This window comes from Ambystoma mexicanum, chromosome 10, assembly GCF_040938575.1.
Source record: "Ambystoma mexicanum isolate Mex_15411 chromosome 10, UKY_AmexF1_1, whole genome shotgun sequence".
Lineage (NCBI taxonomy): Eukaryota > Metazoa > Chordata > Amphibia > Caudata > Ambystomatidae > Ambystoma > Ambystoma mexicanum.
Window position 1 is genome coordinate 665,307,440 of NC_090932.1, and position 24,983 is coordinate 665,332,422.

A 24,983-nucleotide genomic window follows, 5' to 3' on the forward strand; every position below is an offset into this window, starting at 1 on the left:
AGCATCATTTGACTTTCCACAGAATCTGACGATGACGATCCGCCGCCCCAGAAGACCAGATGGAACCTACTGCGGGGCTCCTTCCCCTGGATCTGTTAGTAAAGTGGATCACAGCTCCTGCTCAAAGGCTTTGTCTTTCAGAAGCTCCTGGCTGTGCTTGCATTGCCAGATCCAGCTGCCAGGACTATGAAGACTCTCTGTGTCAAACCGATCCAAGTTTCTTCATCCCATGACAGCAGGCAATCACACTGTTGTATATCTCTCCCATTTGGATGGTCCAAAGGGCCTGTGTTTCCTTGGATCCTGTAACTTCAAAGCCTTCTGGTCCTTATTCTGTGGCTAGCTCATCTCCAGTGGGACTTTGAAAGGCTTTCTATAATATTCTTTAATGTTGGGGATATTCTCAAGGTGACCCCGTCCTCAGAAACCAAATTCTAGTCTAGAGGATGACAGAGTAACCCTGTATCGACGACTACTCTTACCACAGTGTCTTTAACTTTCCGCTCCTCTGGCGCGGATGCTCGACACGAGAATCACCAAATCATCAATAATCGCTCTTCCCACAGATCTTGAGGGTCTTCTGACACTGTTGTGCCAACGCTGGATCCCAAAGTGCTCACCACACTATGTGCACAGTTACCGTCTCTGGAAACTGATAACCGCCTGCAGCAGAAGTGCTTTTTTGGAGCCAGGGTATTGCCCTGGTGCTGGTAGTGTGACCTTACTTACTTTGTTTCTTCATCATCAGGCTCCCTTTTCATTACCAAGGGCCTTCTGAGGCTTGAGCTCCACTGGAACTACAGAAAATGCTGCTTGGGACCCTTTCACCGGCGGCAACCCCTTTCCCCCAAACAGTTCTCAAAATCTTCACAACTGGTCCCCCTTGGTCTCTTGTGAAACGTTCTGCTCTAAATAGGAAAAGTGTGTTCTTTACCTGTTCTGCACTTTCTCTTCTAGGAAAGACTCTTAACTAAATTCTGAGAACTCTTTTTGAAGCTGTTTTATTTGTTACACGGTGGCAGCGTTTTTTCTGCAAAGTTTACTTACCTTTAAGTGCAGTGATTTACCAATTGTTTTTTCTTATACCAAGATTATCTGTTTAGAACAATATAGAGTGTGGACATTCCCTTATTATGGTATTTTTGAAAAGTATGTACTCTACCCAACAGCCTCATTCCACCCTCTGAGAGTTAAGCCTAGGCTGCTCCATTGCACTACCACTTAGAGTTGCCTGGTGAGCTGGAGGGAGTCACTGACACCCCTAAATCCGGACTACATAATTAAGGCCCTCTGTCGAACAGGCTGCATCAGGAGAATCCCAGTGCTGCTACAGGCCACTGACCTACGGAACATTGGCAGACCTGTTTGTTGGAACACTTTCCTTCCTTGAAAGACACTTTTTATATTAGGTTTTCCTAGAACACTACACTGTGGAGAATGCCCTTCCTGATAACTCTTTCCAGGGTCGGACTGGGGCATACAATTGTCTCGGGGACCAATGCAAAAGTGGCCCACACTTGCAAATGGCAATTCATTGCTTTTGCGATAGATGAACGTATCAAACTGGCCAACATGGGATAAAAAACTGGCCCACACTAGCATTTTGTGTTTTTTGGTTTGGGCATTGCTCTGTTGCCCTTTAAGCAAGTCCGAACCTGAATGTTTCTTTAGTTCAAACCCTAGTTCTTTATTTTGTCCAAACGTGTACACGTTTCGTTTATTAATAAACTTTGTGTTATCCAGATGACCTGTTCTGGCCTGTTTTCCAATCAATGTTCCTTCCCTATGTGACATTCAATAAATGAAATAACGTAATGCAAGTATGAAGGACAATGACAATATGTTATGCTATGGGACCTTCTGTGGTGCAACCTCTACATTTCATGGCTTTTTAGCATTTAAGGACCTGCAGGAGATGTGTGTGTTTGTAGTTGGAAGTTAATAGAAGTAGAGAGCGGACAGTATCTGTTGCTGCAGTGTTGATGTGGGCCGATTGTACGGAACCTGGATTCAGTAGCAATTAAACCTCTCTGGGGCTCCTTTTCACCACTGTGTACCAAAAATGCTATTTGTAAAAGCCCTTTGTAAATCTTTTACGCATTGCATTTCATGCGCTCCCCATTTTTGTCAATATGTGTAGCAGATAGGAGGTGCGGAAAAAGACTTCCATTTACCCGCTCCCTTTTTTGCCGTCATACAAATACTCCAGCATTTGCAACTTCGTGCCTTTAAAAGTAGGGACAAATGCTGGGGATCCATTTAGAGTCAGCTGGCTTTTTGCACCAGCAAAAAAGCAGACAGTCTCCATGGGGATTCATTGTAAATGCTGCCTGTCATTCGTATATGGCAGGTGGCGTTTACTACATTTGCACGGCCGAGTGCAAAAGTGCAGGGCAAATGACCAAAATTATTGCCAGAAAACAAGACCCATTCCCCACTGATATCGAAAAATCACCTTATCTTCATGAACCAGATCCTTTCTATTCAATAGGATTTCGGATATCAACTAAATCTTTACTCCTAACCAAACACCGCGCACCCGCCGCGCAGCCAAACAGCAAACAGCACTTGCAGGCACTTCCTGGGGCGCACGCACGGGGGCGCGTGCCTGGTGCTTTTGTTCACCTCACACGCGCAACAAGGGGCGTGTCTAAGCAGCGAGAGGCAGGGCTTGGAAACAAAAGAGCAAGAACAGTAAAAAGGAAGATCACAATAGGAACATACAGTCTGGGCAACAAGTCTGCACAGTCCGCTCAGAAGCAGAAGCTCAAAAGAACTTCAATACAGGACCCAAATACTACTTACATTTGAAATGTCCAAACGAGTTCAGCGTGTTACGGCGCTATTGCAAAACAGGCTTCCTCTTGCCTACTACTGCTCCACATGTAAAGAGTCCTCCAAAGAAACAATGCAGGCTTCCATGCAGCACCTCACCAGGCCACGCCAGCAAACAGCACTTGCAGGCACTTCCTGGGGCGCTTCCTGGGCACTTAGCAGGTAAGGTGGATGACAACACTGCTATTGCAATACAGCATATGGCTAATGATATTGAAATGATTAAAGAATGCCTGCTGGCGGAACATTTTGAAAAACCGGCACAAGCAACCCAAACAAAGCAGGTGAACAAAGGCAGAAGGGAGGGTCTGGATAGTCCATCTCCTCTGACGGACTTAATAAACTTGTCAGTAGAATGTGTCAGTGGTATGGTTCAAAATGATTCGGAAATGCATGTTGATGAAGTTAGTGAGAAGCCAATAGTGGTACTAACCCGTAGAGAAAAAAGACTTGCAATGAGAGCACAAAAAAGGAGGTTGAAATCAATTAAATCCAAGAAAGGACTCACAAAGAAAACTGGGGACTTTTTTGTCACATGAATCTTTTCTAAAAAAGAGTCTATGCAATGCATGAGGAGGATGTCGATATCGACCTGCATCAGCTTGATGAAGAATCAAAAGTACTTTTAAATCTAAAGCTAATAGGCCGGAATAATTAACCAAAAGCACCTAGCAAGAAGAACCAGAAACAAAATCATTCTGTAGGAGACTCAGTATGTGCAAATAATAATTCCCCAGTGGAGGTACCGTAGGGGTCTCAGAAGAAAGCTAAAATTGCTACTAGTGATGTTGGATGGAAGGTACCTAGAGTGCAAACAGCGCTCTCGCAATTCTTCCCCGTTACCAACAAGAAAATTGTAGTAAATAGATCTAAAGGCCCTTTGAGTAGTAAGGACATTGGTAAGGTGGAGCAAATTAAGAATGTGAGTGAAGGTGAGCCTTGGATGGTGGCAATGGTGGGAAAGGATGTTCAAGTTGAAGAAACAGAAGTAGGGGATAAAGAGAAAATTGCAGTAGTGCCAATGGTACCTGTTTGTGCACATGGCCATGATTTGGCCATAGGAACGCCCCCTTTTGATGAGGGTCATCGGGCAACGTCCAGTGAAATGGTGGAAAATGATACTCTTGATGGAAGTGAGGAACAGACCATTGGGGGTGGTGCTGAGGATAAAGGAGGGAGGGAGCTGGACAAGCTGGAGTCTGGATTGGAACAAGTACTCCAACATGACACCCCTGCGATTATAGGATGGGAAAGTAATGTTGAGGACTGGGAAAGTGAGTCTGAATAGAACCTTTATGCTAAAGGTCTTTCAAGCAATTCCATCACTATGTACTTTACACTCTGAAGATATCAATTGGGTACGGCTTGCAATTAATCACAATAATCGTGTGATTTGTGGTTTCCAATCTTTGATTATTATGAAGATGATATGGGAACAAAGGGACAATTTTGTCCTACTTGGTTTGACACCGCGCATTTTCCAAAATGAACATGAGGCGATGGCCTATTTAGAAAAGCTGGTGGTGATTGTTGTTCCTGAAGTGGAAATGGTATCGCAGGGCTCTCTGCCAGTGAATACTGAGGATATAATGAGGTAAATCCTTGCTTTGGCAACAGCGATAAGTGGGATCTCAAATAAAAATGTAACTATCACTCCTGTAGCACAACACCATTCCTAGGCATAATGAATCACCATTTGGCGTCATGTGTTGGAATAGTTGTGGTTTAGCAAATTTCTTCCGTTGGTATGATAAACTTGATACGGTTAACCGACCGGCTGTAATTATGCTTCAAGAAACCATGCAAATTCGCCATTTCGATTTAGAGAGCTATGAATGCCACACACAATTTGCAACAAGGGGTGAAAAGGGCCGTCCTTCAGTGGGACTAGCTGTGCTTATTAATACGTCTTGAAATCTTACTTCGGTATTACTTCACAAATATCCTGCGTGTATTGCTGTGGAATTAACGGCTTGCAGGGACTTGAGAACTGGCACTCTGTTCCTGTGTATTTACTGGAACAGAGTAGGTCTCTCTATTGAACAGCTGATGGATACCATAGATGTAATTCTTGAAAGTGCATTTGTTCGAAATGCTCATGTTGGCATAGTGGTGGGTGGGGATTTCAACTCCTCATGTTATCAGTCCTGTGGGGGTTCCAGATTATGCATATACTTGGTCCCTATCTGTAAGAAATTGACATAAATGCGTTGAATATTTTTTGAGCTGGGATATACATTTGGTACCCCCTACTCAGCTTTCCTCCTTTACTTGGACATGTGGAGTTCTACGATCTTATATTGATCATTTCTTTTTGTCTACATCTTTGTTTAAGGAAAGCAAACCAGTTCACTATAGATCTGCAGTTATCAAACTGGTGTATTAGTGCAAATGCAACTCTTGAATTATTGGAGATAGATAGACCAGGACTGTCCATTAGATGGAGTCCTGCTACTTGCCACAAGCTGATGTGCAGAATTGATAATGATCCGATTTTTTGGCCCAACGGAAATCTTGATTTAGCCTCCAGTGTTCAACTGGAAAATTTGATGACATCTATGTTACAGGACCATCTTAAAAGTATTGCCTCAAATTTAAATTGTGTTTACAAGTCAAATCTGCATAGACAAGTCTTTAATCTTGCAATGCATCAAGCAAAAATTGAAAAAAATGGCAAACTTTGACAATTGGGTAACATGCAGCAGGATTATTTGGTGCATTGTGTACAAAAAAAGCGCATTCTTCTAGCACACAAAAATATAATAAAAAGACTAAAGGCGGCTGTAATGTTAAAAGATAACCAACGTATGATGCATCATCTATTAAGACATGAAACTCGACAGATTTAGATGGTACTGAGAAATATAAATAGGGGAATGGAAGGGCTGAAGGAACCTGCCATTTTGGCCCCGTTTTGGCTGGAGCATATTAAACAGAACTTTAAATTGCCAGGTAGATTTAAGCAACAAAGGCAAAGTGACTACGCTAATTCTATAATGTCAAAGTCCCCCTGGACACTTGAGGACATAATATATGCTATAATGAAAATAAATGAGTCAAGGGTGGTTGGGCCGGATGGTATCCTGCCCTGTATCTTAAAAGTGAATCCTGACTTTTGAGCAATGCTTCTAAAGCTCTAATTTGATAACATCTTCATGAGTAGACAGATTCCAACTACTTGGTGTACAGCTATCATTGTACCCATTTATAAAAAAGGTTTGCACTGCGATCTCTCCAATTTCAGACCAATTGCATTGACTGATGCCTCTTCAAAAGTTTTCTCCTAACTGATCCTATTAGACATACAGGAGTTCATGGGAAAGCATAATACTTTGTCTAGATTTCAAACAGGCTTTAGAAAAAGAATGGGGTGTTCTTTGAATGCAACAATTGTATCTCTTTTGGAGAGTCAGTCGAAAGGTACACAAACAGGGGCAATCTACATGGCTGCCCTGGGTTTGAGCTCAGCCTTTTATACAGTAATAATGGAGATCTTATGGAAAAAACTGTGGTTTTTAGGATTTCCACTACATTTAGTGGCGATCATCACTTTACTTCACTTTTCCACGTCGTATAGAGTACGGTTAAACAAAGAGGGGGCTTTAACTTTAACTGAACCAATATCGACAGAAATTGGGCTCAAACAAGGTTGTACCTTGGCAGCTGTGCTTTTTAATTTATACATGTCAAATGTTGAAACATGTTGGAATGATGCTATAGTTTTCCCTGGCAAACTCGGCCATCTAAAAATAAATTGGCTTGGGTTTGCGGATGATCTGTTAATCATTGATAGAACTCCTTTTGGTCTGCAAACCAAATTGAATTGCTTTGCAGAATTTGCGAAAATCGTATAATCTTACAGTGAACCAGTCAAAATCAAGAATTATTATTTTTTCAGATGGTAAAAGAAGAATAAAAAGGTTTGAATGGTCAATCGTTAGTGAAAAAATTGAAGTTGTGAAATCACTGAGGTATCTGGGATATATACTAACAGATCAATATTCTAAGAAATGGTGGAAAGAGTTATTGACTGAGAAATTTAAACCATTAATGTCTCAAATGAGAATTGTAAGTAAAAAATACTGTAATTTTTCATTGCTTCCAATTATCCAGTTTTACCTGTTAAAAATGGAACCCTCCATTTTGTATATTTTGGATATATGTAATGTTGAAATTGATGAAATTTTGGATACTTTCCAAGGTATATTATTGAAGAAAGTCTTAGGCGTATCTTCCGCTATTCCCTATAACATTATACACCATGAATTAGGGCTGCTTCCATTGTCAGTTAAGTGGCACTGGCGCCTTTTAAATTACTATGTTAAAATATTACATCCATCGACTAATTCACTATATGAGGATATCAAATGTATGATGTTGGCAGGATTCTCAAACTCACTTACTAATTTTGCAGAGAAAATTAATGCAATTTTGGATGTGAGTATGGTAACACATTAGGAAATAGCTGCAGGACTTCCTAGCGGTAAACTGAAATTCCAAAGATACTATCAGTGCGTGCAGTCAGATAGAATTGCTGGATATAAAGCTTATTATGAATTTGCAAAATTCACTAGAAAATGGGGTGATCGCCCTAGATATATATTGCAATTTCCCTGTAAGATTGCACGTAACGTATATTTACGATACAAGCTAAACCAATTTCCAACAAACAAAAGAGTTCAGTCCTGGGAAAAGAAAGAAAGTTTAAATCGGGCAGGTGGTTGTCGGTTTTGTAAAAATGAAAATTAAGTCAAAACCCTTAAACACCTGTTGATGTTTTGTGAGCATTTTGTGGTTTTGAGGGTTAATGCTTTCGAACATTACCTTCAGTCAAGCTCTGAACTAACCAGAAACTCATTATGGAATCGCTGTATGTATGGAAATAGTATTAAATTGGTGATTAGATTAACAGGAATTCTAGGAATGGTAGAGAAACAGTTGCGTGAAAAATTTTCCTCAATACATTGAATGGGAACATTGCAATGGTACAAAGATTTGTGGAAACTATCTAATATATTGGATATGGTTTATTTTTAATGTGTGATCATAATTTTATTGTGTTTTGTATATATATATATATATATATGGAAATGTGATTAGAAGTCATGATGTTTCTTAATTTATGAATTTACAAATACTTTGATATGTAGGTGATGTAATTAGAATGAGGTGATGTTTTGTTTGCCCTTTTTTCTCTATTGGAGGAAATTATGTATATAGAATTTAAATTGTTGATGATGATGAATTATGGCCATACGTTTTAGTTTTCTAGTTGAAATGACATTTTTTGTAAAGGTTTATTATGAACTAAACACCGTAAAAAAAAAAATAACTAAAATTCGGCGGTGGGGACCTGAGCGCGCAAAAGTACAGGCATACAGGTCCCCACCACCCGAATTACACAAGGACTCAGAAATTAGCACCTTTTTCATTTTGCAGAAGCAGTTTTTCATGAGGCCAGGCTGGGTGTACCCAAGATAGGGGTATGTTTGGTATCAAGTGTGACTTTGTGATGCAAACTAATTAGGTTCATCCTTGCATTCAGTTTGTGGTGAAGAGTGTTTGTCCTGCAGTATTTCAGTTGTATGGTTTTGTGAAAGGATGCAGCATTGATAGGAGTGGGGGAGGCTTAAAGGTTATTTATTTTATTTTTTATTTATTTCATTTGGTTACACGCCCAAAATCTCGGGTATCACGGCTTATGTTACATGGTGAATAGTGCTGGTTTTAGGATAGATGCAACTATGGGGTCTGCGAGAGATTGTATTTCATCTATCTGGTCCACCAGTATAGAATAATATATGGCATTGAAAAGGAAATTACACAATGCTGAACACATTTTTACTTTGCAGATGGGAATTGAGAATGTTTGCACACAGAACATCAAAAGCAATCAACAAAATATAGTTGGCTCATCCTTGCTAGTACTTGACAGTATGTAATGAGACTGTGTTCATATATTTGTCTGTGGTGTGGTGTGTGTTTGCCAATGTCACTTGCTAATGCATAGTGACTGTCAAGCATAGCATCATCACCCCACATAAAGCTGAGTGGTGCTGTGGTAAAAATACATACTACCCATTTTGGATCCCGATTTGTGCCTTGGCATAGTGTGGCCTGCCAAAGTGTGGAATCTTGACATCACATAATATATCCTAGATGTAACAAGGCACAGCAAGGGCTATAAAAGCATAATAAGGCATCTGAGCATAAGAAGGGTTAGCAAGGCATGAACATTATAATCATACATTAATGATAATGTATGCCTTCTATGTCTCCTCCCTCTCTCCTCTACAAAAAGATCACAATTTTACTCTTCATTTCTGTCATTTCCAATTAATCTCTCCCTTTCCTTAGCTCTCCTCTCTCTCTTTGTCTCGTCCTCTCCCTCTTTTGCCTTCCCTCCCTCTTGCTTGTTCTCTCTCTCTCTCCCCTCTCCATTTCTCCCAGCGTGACCCCACGGACTTACTTTTGAAATTCAGGCTTTTTTAAGGGGATAGAGATCGGGGGCCACGTGGGATGTCATGCAATGGATATCAAGGAGAGGCACAGCAGGGAAAATAAAAGGCTGACCTTGAGACAGCTCAAGAATAATAGGTGCAAATGAGGCAGCATGAATGAGTCTTTAATTACAAAAGCATAAATATGACGACAAAACAAACACAAATATCAGAGCACACCTGAAAACTTTACAAACACCACTTCACACATCCAGCCTGTCCTGACATGGGACAGATGAGTGAAAATGGCATGGCAGAAAGCATGGGAAAGTTTTCTTGAAAAGGCTAACTGACCACCATTGTTTAGCTTATACTGTGTTCCTATTGCAGTCAATTTGATCACTGACTGGTGACCTAATTTCCCTGACCCAGTATCCAGCCCTTTCCCCAAATATGCTACGACAGGTATCAGCCTTGGAAATAATACCAGTCCTAATGTATGTGAGCAGGGTCCCTTAGAGGTCTAAAAAATTAAGTCGACCTGAGCTTAAGGCCCGTGTTAGATAGCATGTCATACAGTAGGATGTGAAACAGAATAACTCTGTACACCAATAATCAGACCAATTCAGGAAGATGTCAAAGTCCTTTTACTGTTTTATTATTCATTATCTAAAACAGGGAGTTACAATGCACATCAATAGACTTCGCACAACGTTTTCTCAAAGAATTTCATAAAAAACAATATTTTTATAGTAAAAACCCATTATACGCGATGTCATACTATGTGGAAAATATGGAAAACCTACTGCGGGTTGGGGTTGGTTCAAGGGGAACATCTAAGTATGCTTTCTATAAGATGTCGGCTTGTGATTGGGTCTCTACAGTCAGATGGACAACTCATGCCCACCCCTAGTACAAGTCATCCTCAATAGTTAAAAAACTTAATCTTTGATGACCTGGGTGTTAGTGCTAGCAGTGCACTGTGGCGCGAGTTATGGTTGCTTATCTTACCATAACTGCCGAATTTCAGGGGTTTTTCGGTTTTACTTTGAACCATAACGTCCCTTTAACAAAGTTTTTTTCACTGAATTTCATACGTTTTTAGTAGCGCAACTTAACCATAACGTTCCTTTAACAAAGTTTTTTCACTGAATTTCATAGATTTTTAGTAGCGCAACTTAACCATAACGTCCCTTTAACAAAGATTTTTCACTGAATATACTTATGTAGCAAGTGCTACTCATCGATACCTTCATCTGCAACGATATTTGAGACAGTGTCTTAGCCATGCCGTGCAGGCCCTCATTTTGACACTTTGGACAAATTAGCTGCCTATACTCATATCAAGGGGCTGCAACTTAAGATACTGGTCCAAAACAGGACCTGTTGTATTTGTAAATCGCCTGACGAGCTTGAAACTGCTAAACACCTATTTACTGCATGTAGATCTTTGGGTAGGGCCTATATGACAACTACAAATGTATAAAAGACAAGGGCCCTCATTACGACCCTGGCGGAAAGGGGTTTACGCCGGCGTAAACCATGGCGCCCCTTTCCGCCTGAGTACGAGTTCCCGTAGCGCCATGGTGATTTTTACGCCTGCTTTTTGCAGGCAGTAAAAACCATGGCGCTACGGGACCTTGTTGTTAATTACGCCACCGTAATTTACGGTGGCGTAATTAACGCCTTCCCCACTCCCATTATACCCTATGGGGCAAAAATGGGAATGGGGAAGGGTAAATGGGGATTGGGGACTTACCGCCCCGCCAAGGTCGGAATGGGGCGGTAAGTCCGCCAACCACCATGGCGGAGTTGGCAGCTTAGCGCCATGGACCATGGTGCAAATTGCACCATGGTTCTCCGCCAAGGTCGTAATGAGGGCCAAGGCCTTCAGGAATTTCTGTTTAAACTCTGAGTCAGTAAAAGTGCAAACAGCCCTTTTTCGACTATGGCGCCAAAGCCCTCTCGAATGTAAAGTGACATCGCCTGTGATTAGGTTGCCTACATCGAATTGTTAACTATTTATGTCTCATAGGCCTTTTAGTATTTTACACAATAGGTTAATTGTTGTATGATTGTAATGTGACAATGGATTTAACATTGTTTGAATTCTTTTAATTGCCTTTAAGTAGGGTATTTTAACTTAACTCCCGTTTTAATTCTGCATCCCGTTACTCTGGTTTATTCCTTTCTATATATACTGCTTGTTACCTCTTGTGTACTCTACTGTATGCTATATGTTATCCTGATGGTTTATTGGTTTTACTGGATAATTTTGTAAAAGTTATATGAACTAAATACAAATAAATAAATATATGATATGTAAAATGGGCCCAACCCAATTTGGTGTAAATACTGAACATGAAATGGGGTCCTTTATGTGAACACACCAATCGTCGTTGTAGATACTTGCTTAAGATAGGGTGACCAGACGTCTGGGTTTTCCCGGGACAGTCTGGGGAAATTACCCGACGTCCCGTGGCCCCAGGAGTTTTTTAGTTTATAAACCCTGTCCGGGGTTTGCCTACAGACCTTTTTTTCCCCCTTTTTTTTGCTGGGACTCGACTTCGAAATTCTGAAATCGGGTCCCGGCACAACTTTTCCTCTGCGAATGGGGGTGTGAAATGCTTTTCACAGCCCCATTTCCTCCACTTCCCCTCCCCGGTACTCTCCTCCAATGAGAGAAGTGGGCCTGTTAGCACACACCCTCCCTGCCCCCCAACAATGGGCCAACGAAACAGAAGTAGGACTAAAGTCGTATGTGTATTTTATTTAGTCCTACTTCTATTCCCATGGCCCGTCCCGTGTTTTTTTGTGTTGAAAATCTGGTCACCCTAGCTAAAGGATGAGTACCTGTGTGTTTTCACTTTATGTGTGTTATAATATTACTATTCCGGAAGCTGTGTGATAAGAGCTGATGAGCTGGGAATAGCACTTTATGCATTGAAGTGCATGAGCAGGGGAGAACACCTATTGAAATGAGAACCAGAAAAGACCCACCGCATACTCACAAAACTCAACAACCCTTGACACTGTTTAGTCAAGGTGAACCATAACAATAGTGTAGGCTTAATACTTCGTTCACATATTTCTGCTGTCGATTTGTGGGCCATGATATGTATGCTCAGTTATGATATTTTATAAAGCATTTAGGAACATTTCTTCATTTCACTACTAGGATGGACCAATTAAGAGCCCACCTGTATCTAAGGTAAGGGCTACGTTACGAAACAGAATATGCATTTTTTTTTATACATTGGGCATATATTATGTACTCATAGGACTTTCAAACTGTGTACTAATTCCCAGTAAGTGTCATTGACCTTAAGTATGAATACCATAGTAGGATGATCCTACTATGGTATTCATTCTTAAGTTCGATCATTTTCCTTTCTATAATACATGTGTTAACCTATTGTGAAATCTATTCCGCAAATGCGATACAGCAGAGCTCCCAGTGTTAAATTCCAACCATTTTAAACGTGATTGGCACTGACGAGTATGTACACAGGGGATTTGTGCCCACTCCAATATGGTACCGGAAGCGTGTGAGGTCACCTTTGTTTACCTGTACATAAGGGGTATCGGGTAATAATTTCCCCAACAAAAATATTGCCGTAAATATAGCCGTTTGGTTCGCCATAGGCGATATTTTTATTGGGGATATTATGTGGGAGCGGGGGTTGCGGTGGTGTCCCCCGCACATTAAAAGTGATGCGGGGGTGTCCCCCGCAGTGTCCATTGTGAATTCCGGCACAAAAAGTGTGTGGCGATATTTTTGCGGCGAAATGATCACATGGAACCACATAAGGTACATCCTTAATAGCGGCCGTGGCTTACTCAGCACGCGGGGCGCCATTAGCTTTAATTTCCCTCAGTAACACAGGGATAAATACCAATAAGGTAAGATTAAATTGGATACTTCTGGTAATCTGCTCGCGTATGTGTCATTGCGATTTTTTACCAAAAGCAGTGTTAAACAATACTTACCTGATAACACGAAAGGGCATCTGAATATGTCACACGCTACCCTGGTACCGCTTTTTGTACTTTGTGTATTATTTTGTGGGATGGTTTCTAAAAAGTGATTAACATGAACTAGCTGACGGCACGAAGCGCATATACATAATTTATATGCTACACGGCGCGGCGATCAACATAAAAAGGACTCAACTAGCAGAACAGCCCTAACCATGTTTACCAATGGAATAGATATTGCTAGAATACTGCTGCTCTACAGCAGCAGCATAGGCCCGATCCTAGCTGATACAGTCTGACTGCCTGACAACCAGTGGTCGAAGTGAGAGGGAACGGTCCGGAACGGCGTTCTACTACTTTAATTTTTTTACTGTTAACAGTTCCACTACTATTTACAACCATTTTCTCCATTCCGGAACTGTTCTTTGAGAAGTTAAAAAATACCTCTTCACATTACCATTAGCTGGTAGTTACAGCTAAACCGAAATCTGCTTCAAGTTAATTGGCTGTCAACCAACATGGCTGCACCCTTCCTGCCTACGTGGGCGTGGGGCACAGTTCCACTACTTTTTTTGGTACACTTCTACCACTGCTGACAACAATTGATAATGCTCGGGAATCCGCAATACTAGCAGGCACGATCAAGCATGAAAATAAGCAAAATGTATTAAATACTTTCCAGGTCCGAGGGATATTCATCCTATGCAAAAGCAGATATCCGGAGAAGATCTATACCCATTAAAAGGTCAACAAGGTGAGCACACTGTGGCAATAAACCTTCAACCTTAATGTCTCCATCCACTTTTTATATTGAGGTTGATTGAAAGATCGCTGGTTCTGTTTCTATGCTAGTAGAGTGTCTCTCAATTGGTACTTTGTTTTGTAGGTCCATTTTATACCTGACTGGATGCTAAAAATGGGACTCTTCCCTGGTGTAGCAAACATTGTGACTGTGGACTGAGGCTACAAAGTGGAGTGCTTCCAACTTGGAGTCAGTTCGTTGCACAATGCCTGCATGAATAGACTGCATGAGAGTACACTCTCCCCTCTCTTGCAGTTGGGGTTGCAGTCACCTGCAGTCTGCAGTCTTCATGCATGTTTTACTGTCTCATCTTCAAGTCTGCAGGCAAGATTTGTGGGTCACACATGAAGTGGGGAAACCAGTAGTGTAGACAGACCACGCATGTGGGGGCAGAGATGGATGTAAGTATACAAGCAGCACTGTTCCAAACAAATAATGCCATATCATGAAAATGGGCATGAGACTCCAAAGAGTGAAATTGTGATGGGACATTGGTGCGGAAAATCACAGTAGGGTACACATTGTGAGGTAACACCTGGCAGCATCATTTTTGTGGACTGTTAAGGATTTTAAACAGGACTGACACTCCGGACAAGGACTCTTTAAACTGGCCAGGGATTCAGTGCACAATCAAAACACCTTTAAATTTATGATTTTGGATTCAGCTTTGAGAAGGCAGCCAACCCGTATCACACCTCCCTTAACGTACACCCTGTGTCACAATGGACCAAGAACCAGGGCGGTATGTAATAGTAGAATATTTATTTATTTTTAATCATGAATAAAAATCAATAATAAATAAATAATGAAACAGTAAAATGGTAGAATACACTTATTTTAACCTTCTAACATAAGATATGCAATGCACAATTGAAAGAAAGCAAGATTACTTTTTGAGTAGTGCTTTTAAATGGCACCACAGTTAAGCATTACCCTTGCACCACCCCCTCAACCTGCTCTTAACACATTTTGTGTGGGTGGAGTGGAGGAGCAAGGAGTCAGGTATAGTATGCAAAAATCAGATCGAAAATCCGACATACCATCCCTACCATCCATGAATGGGAGGCAAAAATCGAATTGAGCTCCCTTGAAAAATGAGCAAAATGGCACTCAGAATTACTGAATGGTTATTTTACATGTGTGGTTGTATGAATAACAAAGGGTTTAGATAGAAGTGCACACCTATGGTAAGTAAGTTTAGTAAAGAAATTCGAGGATTATTTAGGAACTGGTGTCATGGCACAAGACACCGACAATAAACAGTAAAAAGAAAGAGGATTCAACTTGGGAACCCTCCCATCCCCTGCACACTTTCAAAAATATAAGAGACAAGCTGGTGAAAGCTGAAAGAGTACCAAGGGAGAAACAACTTTTCCTAGCCACCACAAAAAACTAGGCACCTTCCCTTGTTTAGGGTGTATACACTGTAATAACACAATCAAAGGTAATGTAGTGACTCACCCCAGGAATGGTAAAAAAATCAAATTAAGAGACTACTCCACGTGTCTGTCATCAGGTGTCCTATACATGTTGAAGTGCCCTTGTGGCAAAGTGTATGTAGGACAGACCAAAAGACCTGTCAAATCAAGACTGTCTGAACACAAGTCAAACATAAGATGTAATAACCAATACTCACCGGTAGCCCGCCACTTCAACATGCAGAAACATTCAATTGCACAGTTAAAATACCAGGTGCTAGAAGTTGTCAAACGACCTACAAGAGGAGGTGACTACCAGTCACTTTTACTACAAAGAGAGGCGTATTGGATTGACAAAATAAGCTCTTTACAGCCCTGGGGTTTAAATGAAGATTTCACATTGAACTGTTTTTTGTGATTTTAATTTGTCAATAAGGAATGCTTGATCTTCAACAACATAAACTTGAAAGTTACATTACTATTCCAGTGTCTGACTGTGATCTAAGGCACTACTTTGTTGAGACTAATAGATGGTTGCCATAAAAATCATTGCCTGTAAATTAAATGTAAAAATTGTTCTTATTGTTTACTCTTATTTATGTCATTTTTGTTAAACTTATTACATTTAATTTTGATCTTCTGTAAATTAAATGCGTTTACCCAACTGAGACTGTCACATTGTACAATGTCTTCCATGTGAAAAAGAGATATCTAGGGTTAGTTTCTCCATGTATTATAGACTGAGAGGTTACACGCAGTCATTCAGTGACCTTGCCCTCATGATTTGATAATTATATTTATTTTTCCCCCTCTTAGATGACAGCGTTCTGTCCAATTTACGACCTTTTTCTCATTGCTTATTTCAATTCTATTTCACACGGTAAACTATTTTTCTTAGCTTTTCTCTACCCGTTCTATTATGTGCGGACTAGTATTTCTTATGCTCAATTTACATTTTACACTAGGTATCTGCACCGCATGAATTTTTCATATGAATCGATCTTATTTTGCACTTTTAGCACTTCTTGATTTAAATGACTTCTAGTTTATTGAATATCTAGAGGTCCATACTCTATCACAACATATAACCTCTTTTCAAGATGGCTGATCTTTCGGCCTGATTACTCCTTAGTCCTTCTTCTTTATCTATAACTCTAATCCTCTATTTGTCTCCATGGTCACATGCTGTTTCCATGGTTTGTGAACAACAAGCTGCTCGGCTGAACAGACCCTGTTCAGGATTGTCCCCCTACGCTCCAGCTAAGCATTAATGCATTAGCATTTGTCTATCTAGGGACCAGGGATAAAGTTTCCTTAGTCTCATTATTCTTTTTTCCTTACACTTTCTTTAGTTGATACTCTACCTAATCCATTACTGCTGGATTCTTCAGCTGTAGACCGGCCGCACAAACTTGACATCAGTTTCACATCAGCTTCAAGAATTGTGCCTTGTGCACATCCTAATCATGGTCATTTTTAACATTTCAGTTTGCCTTTATCAAACATCACGTTACGTTTTCACTACTCCATTTTAGATTGCTAAGTTTTTTATACTAATCAGGACTCCATTCCTGTTCAGCTTGTTTATTTGCGTGACATAACTCCTACATTCTGAGGCACTCCTGCAGCGACAGCGGGATATTTGAGGTCCACACTTTACGTGGGCTCTTCTATTGATTATTTACCGCCATCCACATTCTGGCTAGGTATGTTATTCGATTTTTATATATTTCATACTAATGTCTGTTACTTTTAATGAGCTTGACATTGATCAGGCTCTGTTATTTACAGATTTCTAGTATCTTTTTGGGAATTGGCCATGTCTCTAGGAACTAACTGATACACGAAGACTGTCTGTTTACTTATTTTTCCTGCTTCGTCGGATTCTTTGTTTCCAACACTTTCTCCACACAAAGGTAACGACTTTCGCATTTCTTCCCCACTAGATCGATAGAGTTTAGGAACTACTAGCTTTTTTTCCCTATATATTCACTTTAGCTTATGTTTCACCATCCACTTGATACGTCCCATTAGAGGGATAATTCCACTGAACTATAATATGTTGTACGTTTTACTGTCTATTTTACAGGAAGGGGTGTATTAATTGAGCTTCAGTTTCTCTCTCAAACATGGACCACATAATTCACCTTATAATGTTGCATGTATTACAATGCATATTATGACATGTTACACCTAACGTCACCACATTTTCTAAATTGTAAAATTGAATATGTTATGAACAATCTATGAATTGTGCCTACAATATTTTCTTTACTGAATTTGTGTTTTTCCTTTTACATTAAGAGTCCAAGTTTGTCCTTATGAAGAAGAGGAGAACTTCCCGAAACGCGTCGCTATTTAATTTGCACTGAATTTTTCCTCAATTTGAGCTTCATCTATTGATTCCATTTTGTTTCAATGCACTGTAAATAATTTCTCTCTGAACCATAATTCTTGCTGAAAATAATATAGCTTGGCTATAAATATATATTTGTTTATCTCACACTTCTGTGTCTGATCATATTTGTTAGAAACAAAAATATGTACAATGCCTATAACTCAATTTGAACAACTGTATTGGGCGAATCCAAACATTTGAAAGTGTGCAGGGGACGGGAGGGTTCCCAAGTTGAATCCTCTTTCTTTTTACTGGTTGAATGAATAAGGCAAGAATGTGTGCGGCTATATCAAAGAAGCATGAAAACTGACAAGCTACAAGGCAAAGTATTCTTTCAAGGGGTTTGGAGTTTGGTGTCGGGACGTCCCTGCGCAGACGTTCAGTTTGAGGTAAGTGTCTTCCCTGCAGCCTGGCACATAGTTTGTCTGGGAACACAACTCCAGGGTTCCCGAGGGGTTTGGTACTGGGTGGGGTGACAAAACCTTGGTCACCCTGAATATCTGTGCCTGGTAGTGTGGGTCCAATCCGTCTGGTTTCACTGGAACCAGACGGATTGGATCCTCACTACCAGAAACAGATATGCTCAACAAGCCTCAGCCCATCACCCTATTCAGGGTGACCTGCCTTCCCCTCCATTTGGAGCCCGCTCAACAAACTTCCTTGCCTTGATAAAGACTACGGTCTAAACGCGTGTCGGCTTTTGTGTTTCACCACCCTTTGGCACCAGATGCCTTATTTGCTATGTTGTATCAGATAATTAAAATACTGTGTTCAACACTAATCCAAGACGGAAGTGTCAATAATTTCCAAGCAAGGTACCAAGAGTTCTAAACAATGGACCAGCAATAACTGCCAGCGCCAACACTAAACAAGGTTTTGTCAGCACACCCAGAACAAGGCAAAGTAGTAAACAACGGCATACAATGTAGAAAATCGACTATGGAAGGAAACACAGTTCAGAAAGAATCACACGTGCCAACATTTTTGGTTATTGGGGAAGGGAAATACTTAAAACAAGCACTTCAATGGAATAGTTTGGACAGCCAGCCGGGCCTCGGGACACGGCACAACGATCTAGTCACTTGGACAACAGCTTGGCTCTCTAGGGACACAGCGGGGCAACCGTGGTCTGGTCACTTGGACAGCTGGGCAAAGCAGGTCTGGTTGCTGGAATAATCCCAAATTGGTTCAGCAACCTTCTCACCTTTTCCTCTAATTGTTGGGAATTTTGTAGGGTTTCATTCTGTATTAGAGATTCAGCCTGGGTAAGAGGTTCTGCCTGGATCTGCCATTAGCTACCCCTGGCCTGGCACTGGAATCTGGAATCTTGCAGGGTGTATGTGGAATGCCTGGAACTCTGGATGTTGATTCATGAATGCTGGATTTTCTTGAATCTTGGATTTTTGAAAGTGTCCTGCGTGTCTGTATGTCTCCACCTTATATAGACCGGATGACATCAGAGGATTTTTACTATGCGTGCAGAACTAAGCTAGACATACCTCTAAATCGGATAGGTCAGCCTGTATCTGTCGCTGCCTCCCGGTAAGTAGATTGGACTGAAGGAAGTGACTCAGTTTTAGTGTGTGTTTTTTTACAATGTGCTTTGTTCTACCAAAGTTACTTTTGCCAAAATCAGTTATGGAGCATAACACTTTTATTTACAAATGTCGTCATCAGGAAAATTAAATAGGCAGATTCCATATTTCATAAGGGACATTTCTGTCCAAACGCCATGTTGGTGCAATGCTGTTTAGTCATTCTGGCAATCTTTCGTTTTTTCCATGAAAAACATTTCACCTAAAATTCTCCAATTGTCTACATATGTACATATTCGTACTGGGCATATTTTCATTAAGTTGCAAAACTGTACCATGTACACTTTCCCCAGAAATTACATTTTACTGTCATTTGCGTCCACCACATGTCAGAAAAACCTAGAATTATTATTTTAATGGTGCAGAAATGACATTTAAAACGGTCATAATTTCACATTACTGTTTCTTTAGGTTAGTGAGAGAAATACTTTGATATCAAAAGTCCTTTAAATCACATGGATGGTATCTGTCACTGGAGGGCGGTCCTTAAGATTTCCCCAGTCATCCAACCCCCACTGTCTCAGCTCTGGGAAGCAGGGCTACCATAGCAACCTTTCAATCTGGCAGATGCAGCTGAAGTGAGGTGTCACCAGGAATTCACACTTGCCCGTGACAAGGCCAATTCTGCTGAACCATTGTTCCTAGCTGGAGAAATGCCAGGAAGTATGACGAGGTCGCAAATTCCAACACCTTGGCCCATTCATAGTTTGTGGGGGAGATTCCTGTCCCAGGAAGGTTTAGTGCCTTTGAATTTCCTGCCCAGGCCCCTTTATTCTGCGGTTTTCAAACACACATTTTTGTTCTTTCTTACTTTCTTTCACAGAAACCAAGTCTTTAGTAAATAAGTATAATATACACTTAAACCACGCCAGTTCCACACAAATAATGCTGTTTCTTTGTGAATATTGGGATGATTTCACATTTTAGCTTTAAAAGTGTTCTTTCACTGTTTTTACCAAGCACAGTAACACCGGTTCATTTGACTTTCTTTAGTCATTTTCAAATGCGATTTTCCTTGCATCTTCATTTTCCACATTTCCATACCCCTGGTCAATTTCTAACACACAGGAATCTGCTCAAAAACAAGGAGAGAGAGAGCTTATTGTGAGAAATGTTGCCATTGTCACTTTGTTGCAAGAGTAAATGCTTGCCATGCGGCCTGGAATTAATTTCTCTGCTATTTTACAGTTTTTACTTGACACACATGCCATTCAGTGAGGAATTCCCACCTTTGCTGGTGTACAACCTGAAGATAGATGGGCATGGATGTGTCTTATCAGCAACCAAACTGTGTAATGTTGAAAAGATGGAAACAGCATCAGTGTGCAGTCATTTTAAACACAGAAAATGTTCTCTTTCCGTGAGAAATCTTGAGCTTTCAGCATAACAGCACTGCACCAAGCTGCTTTTGAATTCTTCTTTTGGGTGCAAATAACTGCAGCAATTCTCAGGGTGTTCTATGTTTCATCTCGCCCCATCTGTGCTCAACAGAGCCAGCGCCGCCATTATTTTTGGTAACTGCTAAACACCGTTTTGATGCAAGGGGATAAGTGCTCAGCAGAGCCAGCACAGCCATTCTTCATGCAACTGTTAAAAATGCAGTTTGGTGAAATAGGGGAAGTTGTGCCGGGCTGGTAAATGTACCTCACAGATTCCTCCCTACTTTCCTGCAACTTCTAGTTGAGGGAGAGTAGGGCAAAGTGGGGTTCAGCCAGTTGAGTTCTTCTTTCATCTGGGAGCGGCACACCAAGATTTCCCCCTGTCTTTTGTTGTAAAGTGTGGAGTGACACCCCCTTTCCTTCCTTCCCTTTCCAGGTCCCCAGAGAGGTCCTCATCAGCAAAGAGGGAATGGAATTAGTACTCTATTAGGAGATGGATAAAGGCAGGTTTTAGAATCTTTCACTGACTGTCTTCCCGCACGGTTGACATCAGTTGCACAAAACATATATTTACATTTATTAAAGCACTTGAAAAATATCAGCAAACAATTTACTTAACCAGGCAAAGACATGATTGAACTTTTATACCATAGTTTTGTGATCACTAACAATAATGAAAAGTACTCCCTGTTGGATAGATATACCTATGTACCTACCTATTCCATCCTGCTTCTTCTTCTTCTTCCTTCTCATTCTTCACGTGTCTCCCTTGGGCTCCTCCATCAGCTGCAAAGTGTGCCTGGGGTGACAACACTTTAACTAATTAATGTGGACCCATTTCTCTTCTGACAGCTCTCCTTTGGGGATTCGGATTTGGTAGGCAACAGGTGATATTTTGTCTACAATTTCAAAGGGACCACGCCAGGAGGGGAGAAATGTTCTCTCCTTAGTATGGTTCCTCTGAAAATTGAACAAGTAGACCCTGTCTCCTACTTGGTATTCCTTTTTGGTTCTTTTTAAATCATAATGAGTTTTTATCCCCTCTGCCGATTTCTCCAGATTCCGGTGAGCATACGCAAAAGCATGCTGAAGGTGTTTTCTTAGATTCTCAACATATTCATGAGTTGTGTAGGCGTTTATCAGTGTCTGCTCTTGTGTTGTATAGAGCAGATGCTGAGGTAGCACCATTTTTCACCCAGTCATTAACTCAAATGGAGACATTTTTGTTGCAGAAGATGGTGTAGATCTAATGGCCATCGGGACAAGCGGTAATCGGATGTCCCAACTTGGCCTAGAATCTGCCGCAACCTTTTTTAGAATGATCACAATGATTTTATTGTTCCCCCTCAACTCCCCCATGAAAGGATGGGCAGTATGCAATATGAAGTTTCCATTTTACCCCAAGTATCTCCCACATCTTTGTCATCACTTTGCTGGTGAAGTGACTTTGTCGGTCTGACTCAATCCTTTGGGGTAGGCCAAAATGCGAGAAGATGTGGTTGATCATCAGGGCAGCTGCTGTTTCTGCCTTGAAATTTGGGGCTGGGAGACATTCCACCCATTTGGTGAACAAGCACATTACTGTTAACATGTACGTGTTTCCCTTAGAGGAGCGAATCACTGGCCCGATGAAATCTACTTGTAAATCTGACCAAGGCAGTGTCATCCCCCTCTTCTGGAGGGGAGTTTGGGGTGTAAGTGAACTTGGCTGATATTTTGCACCCAAAAGACAACCCTTAAAATATTGGTTGAGGTCCTGCCCTATGTGTAGCCAGTATGCAACCTCCCGCAAGATTTCTAGTGTAGTATGAATCCCCTGATGACCGGCATCATGGGCATGACTTGGCATCATGCTTCGGAATGAGGTATCAACCACCCATTGGTCGCATCCAGAGATGGATTTCCTTACCAACAAACCGTCTTGGATTCAGAACATTTTGGGACACTTCATCAACACCCTGAGGTCCTCTTTCCCAATGTAATCGGTTTCCGCCAGAGTAAAGTTCCCAGGGTCCTCAATGTGTTGGTAAAATTTCCCAATAATCGGTTCCCCTTTTTGTGCCGTGATTAAATCAGCATCTGCGGACTCCTTACTCCACTAGGCAGTTGAGAGTTTGTGAGCATTTGTCTGGGATCTGGTGACAGCAGTGACCTGGATTTCTCCCAACATGGACTCCATCTCAAGGAGATCCCGCTAGATGGCTCCGGTTTTGTCCAACTGATCATCCAGGTCGTTTCCAGTTTTGTCTGGCCCCTCTATTCAGGAATGACCCTTAATCTTTTTCCAATAGCTGGTCATCCCGTTAGAGGTGACCACATCGCCATATTTTGTATGAGCTTGCCATGTTTAAGTGGTTTGTTATTTGCACAGAACATGCCTCTGGTTCTCCAATTGATCAGGTGCTCCACGAACCCGTTCCGGACATAATCTGAATCTGTGATTATGACCAGTTTGTGGAGTCAGTGTTGCACGGCAGTGAGGATGGCCTGGTGAACTGCCATCTACTCTGTCACCTGACTACTGCGGGGACCGATTTTGTACCAAGCAGAGGGCTGCGGGGCATAATTAACCCACGCATTCCCAATGCCGGCCACCAGTCCCTTTTCCCCGTTGTTGTTAACATCGTAGGAGCAACCGCCCACATAAACTGTGGGCATCTCCTCGCACTTGTCTTCTTCATAGACTTTGTGCAGGGAATTCAGGTACGCCTCCTGGTTGTCCTGGGCTTTGAGACTTTCGTCCTTGAGACAGTTTTCTCAGGCACAATCATGCAAGTCAAGCAGACCTTGTGTGAGGGGACTCTTCTTGTTTTGGCCATATCTGACCTTGACAGGAAAGCCTTGCATGGAGAGAATCCAGGAGGTAATTATGGAATTACTTACGTTTCCTGCCCGGATTCTGTCACTTTGGAGGTATTGCAAAGGCTGGTATGGAGTCTCCACTATGATGTGCTCCCCCTGGATGAACGGGCGGTATTTTTTTAATGCCCACACTGTGGCCAGGAGTGCCTTCTCACAATTGTTGAATTTTTCCTCCACAGAGGATAAAGTCTTGCTTGCATAGGACTCTCAACTCTCGGTCTGCTGTCAAACACTACTCTGACATCTGCCACCTCTTTGAAGAACTAGACCTTGATGTCCTTGGTCTTATTGAGACATGGTTCATGGCCAGCTTTGCCACAAGCTTTGACACTCTCCTCCCTGATGGCTACAAGATCCTCTCTGCACCCAGATCCTCCTGGTCTGGTGGGTGGCAGCCCTGATCTTTCCTGAGTGGATTCCTGCTTCTATCATTCCCACTCACATACTCCTCTTTTGAATGCCTTGTCTGTAGGCTCTCTCTCTCTCTCTCTCTCTCCTATCCATTCTCTAACTGCTACCATCTACCGGCATCCTGGTAAAATCACCTCATTTCTCTCTGAATGGGTAGACCTCTCCACCTCTCTCCTGACTTCTACCACTCAACTCCTCCTCCTCGGTCACCTCAATATCCATTTAGACATTCCTTGTTCCTCCTCTGTACTCTTCTGTGACCTCTGCGACTCCCTCTCCCTGTCTATCCTCCCCTCTGGCCCCACTCACTCTGCAGGGCACGCACTTGATGTCTTGATCTTCTCTGACCTCCCCCTCTCCATCCCTCTGACTACTCCTCTCTCCAGGAGCGATCACTACCTCTTCTCCTCTCATCTCTCCCTCTCTTCCCCTCAAGCCAAGCCTACCCCAACACTGCCACCTACCTTCTCGGACATCTGGCCGTTGAAGCGTGTGTCAGTTGAGGCTTTCGCCGCCACCTTCTATCCCCCCTCCACCTCTGGCTGTCTCACACCCTGACACAGCCCTGTATCTGCTCTACTCTTCAATTTATGGTACTCTTGATGCTCTTGCCCCTGTCATGAGGATCCATTTGAAGTCCAAAGCCAAGTGCAATTCCTGGTATGCTCCGAACTAGCTACACTTAAACGTAAGTGTAGGATGGCTGAGAGGAAATGGAGGGCTTCTTGTTCATCCTCTGACAAACTGGCCTGTCACCTGCTCCAAAGGCAATGCCAACTCTCTGTTCTCACCAAGAAGAGAGTCCACATTCAAGCTTGTGTCTCTGCAGCATCTAACAACTCGGCCGAACTCTTTAAAATCTGCA